General features: G+C 40.8%; 1 long non-coding RNA gene across 1 annotated transcript; it reads left to right on the forward strand.

The window, feature by feature from the left end:
- Positions 1–298: 298 nt before the first annotated feature.
- On the forward strand, positions 299–6,282 carry LOC125905705 (uncharacterized). Its single transcript, XR_007451697.1, has 3 exons — positions 299–360; positions 4,028–4,058; positions 6,202–6,282. It is a non-coding gene; the product is annotated as an uncharacterized LOC125905705 (long non-coding RNA).
- Positions 6,283–10,538: the final 4,256 nt, after the last annotated feature.

Consider the following 10,538-nt stretch of genomic DNA (forward strand, 5'->3'; position numbering starts at 1 on the left):
ATAAGTTTTAAAGTTATTGAAAAAAAACAGAGTGATGGACTTAATAATTTGTAATGAGTTTAAGTTAACCCCCCTCCCCCCGCGCGCGCAATAGGTAATAGGAATACAGGTAATAATAAGTATATGTATATAAGTACATGCTTTCAGCATTCACCCTAAATATGAAATAGGCTCCACTGCGGACATAGCAACCTTGCAGGTGCAGCAGAGAAGGATGAGGACTTCAGTCAGTGGCCTCACAGCAAATTCAAATTCAAACTGAAGAGGCGTGGTTTGACCCCGAAGCTGGCGGGACACAAACGGAACCTGCAGCTACTTCATCGCGCCGAAACGGAGGTCGTCGTGGTCGTGGTTCACATGGTAAGTCTACACACTGACTGTTTTGAATTATATTACGATGTGTGTATTTGTGTAGTCGTAGTTGTCATAAAAAAGAGATTAGGCTACAGTTTACTGGACGCATTTGTGTCGCGGATTCGCGTTGCAGTGTTGCCAACTTGGCGACTTTCTTGCTAAATCTGGCGACTTTTTTTTGTCAAAGGCGACTATAGTGACAAATCTAGCGACTTTTTCTGGTGTTGTTACAAACGTTTCTGGTTTGGAGACTCGGACCTGAAAGCATGTTATCACTGCTGGGGAAGCAACCGCCATTCCGACATCCTTTCACTCCGACATGGGCCCCCAATTGTCTAAATGGCAACACTTAAATTTCTGTCAGACGTCTAGGGCTGCAATGAGTGGCATATTTTACTATTCAGGGCTCAACAATAAGGATTGCCCGATTGCCCGGGGCAAGTAAAACTCGCGGTCGGGCATGTAAACTAGTAACCTCACTTGCCCGATCGGGCAAGTTGCTAAAAATAGTAAATGTCAATAACTAATCGATAAAATAAATGTATTTCAAAACGTGCTCTTCTGCTCTGATGCAGGCGCGCGGCGGAGTTCCGCCACACACACAGGTGAGCACGCTAGAGCGGCTCGGGCCGCATTTTCCTGACCAAACCTGACCCTGAGCCCGGTGCAGTTTGTCAGCTGACAAAGTTATTGAAATGGACAGTGTGTAAATAACCATCAACAGACTGCTGTTACGCACAGACAAACACGCTGCTCGCACAGCAGCGCAGCACGGCACTCACACAGAGCTTATGTTGCGTTCAGGCGTTGTCACGACCAATCTATATCAGCACTTGAGACAGCACAGCACAGAGAAAAGTAGGAAGAGTGCATGCGAGAGAAAGCCGAGCCGTGCAACGTTAAAGACAATGAGACAACTGAAAGCCGCCAGATCCTCATAAAACAACATCCAAGCACGGTTAAGCAAACATTTGTAAGTGTCACAGGGAAATCATGGACTCCATAACAACTGAAAAATTGAGCAATTTTGCTCTGTTTCGGCCCACATGACATTCTGCCGTGCTGTGCTATGGCGTGCCGGAATTTGTCATTTACGTGACAACGCCTGAACACAACACAGGCTCGCTCTGCTGTGTGTACAGTTTGTGTTCATTTTATTTAAGAAGGGACAGTGCACATTAATTAACATAATCACTTAAGTCACGTAAATGTGCCAAATTTAGCCATACAGGCTAATTGTCATCTGCAGATGTGCTGCGCTGCTGTGTGAGCAGCGTGTTTGACTGTGCTCAGTCTGTTGATGGGCATTGACTCACTGCCTGTCCATAACAATACCTATGTCAGGTCAGTGCCCCCTAATATAATGTAGGGGAAACACTGAATCAAGCAAAAAGACTCATGATGCCATTTATTTATTACATTTTATTGTAATTATATTGTAATCGCAATCGCAAATCACAGTATTGTCCACCATAATCGCAATCGCACATTTGTTTTCAAATCGTGCAGCACTATTTATTATATTGAATACAATTGTATGTTCCTAAATCTTGAGACACCTCATATGTAAGCTAGACAGACATTTCACCTGCTCATTACTGTGCACACATGTACTGTATGTACGTAGTCCTAAAGAGCCCTTCTGGTGCCAGTAGATACACAGAAACATTCCAGCAGGCTGTGCTTTCCAAGCATACAAAAAAGTTTCACGCATGTGAAAATTATTTTTCATGCGTGTGCTTCACCTCCGCTGCTACAACTCCATCCTAGGGGAAACACTGCTGTGTGCGTTTTGTGCAACAGGTGGATGTGGTAGTCTACTGGTAGAGTAGAGAGAGCAAAGTAGCGTTGAAGTAGAGTAGAGCAGGGCAGAGAGATGGAAGCAAAATATATTAAACCCGGTGTTAATACAGCAGAACTGGAGAGAGGGGTGAAAAATAAATAGAGGTGGGCGTGGCTCAAGTAGGGTGCAAAATTATAGACGGAGAACGATTGACAAATTTTTCACTTTAAGCCCTGACACTGTCATTTTTATGTAGAAATTAAGCTACAATACATGGCGTATGTTGTTTTAATGAATAAATACAGTGTGAATAAAGATTACATAACATAAAAATAACTGCAGTCTTTGTTATTTGATAGCCGCTTAAATTAAACAGTTTTTATAGGGCAAGTAAAAACTGACTTCGGGCAAGTAGATCTCTGACCAACTTGCCCGACCGGGCAAGTGGAAAAAAAAACCTTAGCGTTGAACCCTGCTATTCGAATGTTCGCTGTCACTATTCGAGTAGTAGCTACTCGAGTATTCTTTCTGAGTATCCGCGCAGTGACAACAGTGTTGTGCACGTTCACGTTTCATTCATAATTTAAAAACAGTTCACGTTCGTTTTTTTCCTTTTAAATGTTCTGCTAGAAGCAACTTTTTTATTAACCCTCAGACCAACTGTCCCTCACCACTGATGGTGTTGGAGGTGAAGACTGCAACAGTAACATGTTACAGCGATGTATTTATTTTAAAGTAACTATTTTATACCCATTACTGAAATGATGAGGTTAAAACTCATTTTACTGTGTCAACTAAGGCGTCCCCACCCGACCTCGTTCTGTCATTTACAACATTTCCATTTACATTTCTGTCATTTACAATATTATATTCCATAATACAAAATAAAAACATATCTCTGATGTGGATGCTGCGTGACTCATTAACTTACTTCATGTTGTCAGTGTAAAGTTACCGAGGCTCCGGGCGGCTTCTCTTTCAGACGCTCTGTAATAATCCAGCCTTGAACTGCAGCGTCGTCATGGAAACGTCATGGCCCTCTGCTGGATGTTGTAATTAACCGCAATATATGCCTCTTCTCTTATTTGACAACTGATAATGATAATGAACATAACGCTCTCTGCCATTTTTGGAAAAGTATGCGCGAGCATTGTGGGAGGCGAGGGGATCTTAAACTCCTGTATGAGCGTTCACGTTCATTAGTTGCAAAATGAGTTGTTCCATTCACCGTTCATCAAAATATGAGCGCATGCGTGCGGGGGAAGGGGGTATTCGAGTAGGTGAAATGGCACTCGAATACCGCCCAAGCCGAGCGAGTACTCGAGTACTCGAATATCGGCTACAGCCCTACAGACGTCCCATCATTCCGACAGATGAGGGGACTCTGTGTCAAGGTTTGGGAGCCCTATCATGAACACAAGTTATAGGAGCTGAGACAAAAAGTGTTGCAACCATCCCAGGTCTCCCGTCAGTCAAAATTACAGACAAAAGAAAATATATCTCAAATCCTGGTGCAGAGTTATTACATCACACTCTGCATCTTTTTGTGAAAGCAAAAAACTGCACATTTTCAGGGATGCATCATACAGTTTTAATTATAATAATAATAATAATAATATTAATAATAATGCTACAAATTATTTGGAGGCGCCTTTCACATCACCCAAGGTCACCTTACAAAAATATAAGAGGGCAAAAAAAATCCTAAACCTCATTAAAACAAACATCAAGATAAAAACAAGTGAAATGCACAGTGTCCAGTTATAAAGAGTATGCCAGTTTGAACAGTTTTGCCAATTACTGCAGTCAACTATGTAATTGTACTGACATTTTACTTGATATGAATAATGTACTTACCATACCTGTATCTTTTGTGTTCTCTCTTTACAGCACAAAAAAGATGGACATCACATCCAGATTGGTAGGACTTTTTTAAAGAACATTTTTTTCACGCTCTTTTTTTCCTGTGTGTATTTCATATAAAGAAAGTTGCGATGTCAGGAAACACATATTCAGCTTGCTGGAAAAGGGCAAAGCGATTAGAAGAAAAGTGTTCACGTAATGAAATAGGAGCATCAGGGCTTGTACACACAAACAAACAGCCCTCTTCACTGTCATTCACTGACACATCAACGTCAACATCAACACTGACACATCAACATGAACACACAGGGGGCGGGGCTTCTGTGGAGCAGAGCAGGGATATGGAAACTGACCCATCACTCAGACATTCCATTGCACAGTGGGCAACTGAATATCAAGTCAAACATAATGCAGTCAGTGCTTTGTTAGGGATTTTGAGAGAACATGGACACTCAGAGTTTCCAAAGACTGCAAAAACACTGCTCAACACCTGTGAAAGTGTAGACTTTGAGTTGAAATCAGGAATGCAGTATGTTTACCTTGGCTGCAAAGATCAGCTCCTGAAACATTTGAAAATGTATCCGCAACAAGTGATCTCTGAATTAGATTTCATTGACATCTCTCTCAATATTGATGGCTTGCCGCTTTTTAAAAGCAGCAAGGAAACACTGTGGCCAGTACTTTGCCAACTGAATTTATCTCCTCCCACAGTTTTCCCACTGGCTCTCTGTTTTGGTTTGTCAAAGCCAACAAACCTTGACTTTCTTGATGATGCTGTTGGTGACCTTCGCAGTATTTTGGAAAATGGACTCGAAGCAGACAGTGGTTTGATTAAAGTTAAGCTGCGTTGTATAACATGTGATGCCCCAGCCAAGGCTCTGGTGAAGTCCATCAAGCTATGTACAGGTTATTATGGATGTGACAAATGTACACAAAAAGGAATGTGGGATGGAAATCGAGTGATCTATCCTGAAATCACCAATATAACATTAAGAACTGATGAATCAATAAATAAATCCAATAAATATGATTCAACACTTCCCCATAGATTATATGCACCAGTGTTGTCTCGGGGTCACGCGCAAACTAATCCTTTTGTGGCTAAGGGGACCACAGGCAGTCAGATTGTCGTCTGGGCAAAATAAGGAGGTCAGTTCTAAACTTCTGGAGCTTAGAGCGTGCATTCCTAATGTGTTTGCAAGGAAACCAAGAGGTTTGGAGGACATCGACAGATGGAAGGCCACAGAATTTAGGCAGTTCACTCTCTATACGGGAAAGATTGTGCTTAAGGGCATTATTTCCAAGCAGCTGTACGAGCACTTCCTGGTTTTTAGTGTGGCATTAACTATCCTTGTTTGTCCAAGACTGACAAAACAATACAGTCAAAATGCAGAGGAGTTGTTGGTGTACTTCATTGGCCAGGGAAGGAGGTTGTATGGGGATGAATTCCTTGTCTACAATGTTCACAGTTTGGTACACCTGGCATCAGTTGCTAAGCTTTATGGCAGTCTTGATGAGTGCAGTGCTTTCTCTTTTGAGAATTACTTGCATCAGATAAAACGACCTGTTCGCTCTGGCCGAAATCCTCTCTCACAAATTGTGAGGCGGCTGGGGGAAGCAGACAAGGTGAGAAAGACACATACTAAACCAAAAAAGTCTGTAGAAACTAAATATCCCAACAATGTATTCACTCTTAACCACCTAGAGTGCTGTGAAGTTGTTGAGATGAGATCCGATGAGGCCATGCCTGGGGAAAAGATGTTCCTCTGCCGGGTCTACAATTGACTTGAGCCATACTTCGTGCAGCCTTGTGACTCAAGGTTGCTTGGTGTCTACACAGCCAAAGACACTCACACTCAGATGAAAATTCTATCTGAAAGGCATTTGGGCAGGCAGGCATTTATGACTAACGCCAATGATGGTTTGAGGATTGTGGTTACAATTCTCCATTCTTTCTAAGAAGTGCATTTAGCTATGTCCTTCCCACAAATGAAGATTGTGTCCACTGAAACCACGCAAAAGAAAAATATTAGTCCCCCCCACCCCCACAAACAACATAGTTTAACAAACAAAAAAGAAAAAAACATTAAAAAAAGACATCAAAGTGGTAAGTATATGAAATTGTACAGTGAACTAACTACAGTAAAATATAGTATCAAGTCAGGATAGAATTTGACCCTTTCTTCCTTTTCTTCCTCCAGAATACAAAAGAGTTTGCTGTGGTCATCTTTCTCAAAGCCAACACAGTGGACGCCGTCCCCACAAACTGGATAGAGAGGACACAAAGGGTATTTCAACATCCTAAAAACTTGTACTGCAGAGTCAAAACATTTTTAAGTTACAGACTTATCTGTTAAGACTGGCCTCTTATGTATGTGAGACTTCAGATTACGTAATGTTCTTTTCCAAAACATTTCTGAAACATGATATTTTAAAAAATGTAAGATATTTGTCTAAAAAAAAAGAGTTTTTTATAATAATAACAACTATTAAATATGAAAGTAGGTTCCACTGCTGCGAACTTGGCAACCTTACAGGTGCAGCAGAGAACGAGGACGGCTTAACGACAGCCGGTGGCCTCACAACAAATTTTCTCAAATAGTGGCTGAGCTTTTATTCACCTCAGCCGCCCAGGAGATTATTTGAGGGAGGTCTTTATTCCTAAATGCCTCCGTTTATTTATATATTAGCGACTACGCTCATCATTCATTAGTTTACCTTCATGTTCCTCACGTGCTGTTCTCCTCGCTGCGCTGTCAGACCGCTGAACTGGGCTCTACAAACACTGGTCTGCATATCATGCCACAGACGCAAAATAGCCGCAAGACAGATGTTGTGACATGGTCTCACTCCCAATGCGTCAACATACCGTCACATACTGACTCATTAGGTACCCGTTTTTCGGACCCGACGGATTCACATAGAAATCCTGCACATACACATACCCACAGGCACACAGCTGAGGGACAGAGGCGCTTACTGACCGTCACGGAGAAATGCGCGTCTGCGTGCCCCCCAGTGGGTGCTCGAGCACCGGAGCACCCATGGAATCTGTACCTATGCTAGTTGAAAGAGTTTCTGATCATATCCTCGTCAGTTTGTTCCAGGCCGCAGAGGTGTATTTGGGGCCTGTCTTTATGTGTTCGTATAAACAACGTCCCTGGCCATTTATATGAGGCTATTGAATACCGGCTATTATTTGAGGAAATATGGTATTTTATAGTCTCAACTATTTACTGTAATCATCACTTTGATTTTCTCTGTGAAAGGTTTCTATAAATATATTTAACTTCTTTACCTTATTGTTTTTATGTTTTCTGCAGGGTCTGTACTGTTACTGGCCAAAGCCAGATAAAAATGTGACAGCGAAAGTGAAGAGGAGGGAAATTCCTGACAAAGAAAGGTGGACAAGAGACAGTGTCAGGATATTGAAATTCACAGGTTAGGTATTGTCTTTCACTGTTCATTCTTTAAAAGTAACACAACAAACACCTCTTGAAAAAACATCCCTCGTGGTCCCATGGAAATCAAATTTATGTGATGATGAACTGAATCAATCAGTTTGAGTGTAAACAATGTACTGTATGTAAAATAGCACTGTGAAACAATTGAAAATAATCTAGTTCTAAATCAATCATATCATATTTTGGAACAATAGGCTAAAGCTTCTAGTTCAACATTTTGGCAAATTTGCCTTTCACCATAATCCCTATAGTCTTGGGAGTTGGTGAATTACTTTTTTTTTGTGTATATTTTTTTGGCTTTTCATGCCTTTATTAGATAGGACAGTTGGGAGTATGACAGGAAATGGGATGCAGAGAGGGAGGGAATGACATGCAGGATCGATCCGGGGCCGCCTGCAGTGAGGACTATAGCCTCAACACATGGGGCGGGAGCTCTACCAACTGAGCTAAACACCGCCCTGTGAATTACTTTTAATAGTCATTGCATGTTTTATTGAGAACCGCGGGGCAGAGACGTGAGCCACTCAGTTTAACACGGTATGATACCCTGTCCCTCAAATACACAATCCAACAACTCCAAAACGCTCTGGTGGACAAGTTGTGACCTGCACATTCACCACGCAATTAGATAATCATGTAACATTAGAGACAGAGTTGTTTTAGAGGCAAATGCAGCCGGAACTACATTCTAGACATGGCTGCTGGGCGGAGGGTTTTCAAAAGCGCAAAGTAGTTCCCAGTAGTTGCTTCATGTGTCGTGATGTTATATAATTATACATGATTATTTCATATTGTGGTGAATGTGCACGTCACAACTTGTCCACCTGAGCGTTTGGGAGTTGTTGGATTGTGTATTTGATGAGGGAACATTATTCAGATTTTTCGAAAATACTAAAGTATTGTATACTGTAACATTATTAAGTAAGGCATTGTCAATAAGGAGATATGCATTAAATGTTTTTGAGGCACGATGTGGAGGTGAAGAAACAGATGACATGAAAGGGAGCCTCAAAAACATTTAACTACACAGACAAGTTGATATACTGACAAGTTGCTTATAACATGGTTAACCATTTTAAATGTTCTGCATTCAGAATCATATTTTCACGTGATTTCATGTGACACAGATTTGATTATGAACCTTTTAAAATCAAACACATGGGTTATTGATTACTCAACCATCACTTAGGATCGGACAGTTCAGCTAGCGGACATTTTGTCTACCAATTTAATTTTATCTCTTGAGGAAGGCTAACATTACTTGTTGCAGTTTGTGTGTTGTAAGTGCCTCCCTGTGGTGTTTAGATGATAATGCAATCATTACACCCAGTCAAGACAAGATATTTTTTTAAAACCTGTAGGCTTGACAAAGTCCATTATGGAAACAGACTCTAACATTTCAGCTCAGTATTTTAAGATATATGTAGCTCAAGTTTCATTAGGAACTTAGCTGTTTGACATGCCTGTAGCATGATTGTGCACAGAGGATACATAAAAGCAAGAACTAAGGTTACATTTTGCCATGGTCCAAGTTGGGTAGCCGATGAGTAAACTTGTGCCGACCTACATGTGCCTTTTTTTTTGTTTTTTGTTGCACAGCTCTCAGCCAATCAGAAGACGATTTGTAAAGACCATGGTGTATATGTACTTCTGTATGTATTAATGTGTATTTCCATATAACAATTACACCTGAGTATCATCCTCTTAACGCTCATCTATTTTGTAGACACATATGCAGAGGCACGAGAAAAGGTCAAAGAGGCCATCGTGACATCAAATTTGGATAGCGAAGAGGAGGAGATCATTCCACGTAGGAAGGTGATTGCTCCTGCGCCATACCAAGATTCGGGTAAGATTGCTTGTTTGCACCAACCCACCCCAAAATAAAATATCTATCACTGTATGTTCATACCTGACTTATGAATATCCCTCTTGTAGATACTGACATAGATCAGCCGGTCCTAAAACGGAAAAAAAAAACCCACCAAAGACACCACTTCAACACCACAAATGCCTACCATGCCATCCTGTAAGTAAATGGTTCTGGTTACCATGAGGGCTGGACTGTCAATCTTCCTCTATAATCCTGTATGAATTTCAAGGGTTTATTTGAATTATTATTATTATCTAGATCTAGCCTAAAATGTCAGGGCTGTACTACTAAACTTTCTGACCTAATTGTCCCATTGGACAAATAAAATGTTCTTCATTTTATGTTATTTATTATAGGAGGAGTTTCTGCGGGCATTTAGGGGAATTTCTGTAGATAAGACTTTACTTCATTTGAAAAATCATCATCTTGGAGCCATTGCACACAGTCACAGTTGCTCTAAACACAGAAACAGTGGGCAATATACTGTAACTGCTGACTCGTGCCAGGGCACAGCAGAGTGGGTGGGCTAGAGTGCATAAGGCAGCATATCCATATGGAGAAGTAGACAAGTATTTTTATGATTTGAAAAAAAAAAAGTCTACTTTCTGAGTCTTCACCACGTTACGTCACGTTGCCCTGGGACACGCCCCTTTCGTTCGGACTGAGTGGCAAAACAAACCTCCTTCAACGTTGTGAAGGATAGAGGTGGACACACAGAAACCAGTTAAAACATGCATTTTCAAAACAAATTGAGGTCAGAAGGACTAGACAGTGATCTGTACCAGAACCCAAAACCATCTACTGCACAGACAATGACATATTGCCAGAAATCATTGAATAATGTCAAAATTAATTAGTTCAATCAGCTATTAGATTTAAACAAAACCAAAGGAATAGAGCTAAAACGCCCATATGCATTTCAGTTCTTTGTTATAACCTGTGACATGTTTAAATTTTAACGCAAGTGTTGTACTGTATTTGTGTAACAGCTGAAAATACATTTGAAAGTAAAAATAGAAAATCTTTCAGTATACTTTATTGACCCTCTAACTTTCTGTAATCTTGTCCTTTAGTCCAACCATCAATGGATTTATTTTCTGCAGCTGAAAGCCAGAACACACCAAGTAAGTTACCTCAGAAGCATACAGTATTAGGGATTCATAAAGTGAATTACTTTATTCTGATTCTGAAATTACTATTA

This window comes from Epinephelus fuscoguttatus, linkage group LG2 (assembly GCF_011397635.1).
Source record: "Epinephelus fuscoguttatus linkage group LG2, E.fuscoguttatus.final_Chr_v1".
In the NCBI taxonomy this organism is placed as follows: domain Eukaryota; kingdom Metazoa; phylum Chordata; class Actinopteri; order Perciformes; family Serranidae; genus Epinephelus; species Epinephelus fuscoguttatus.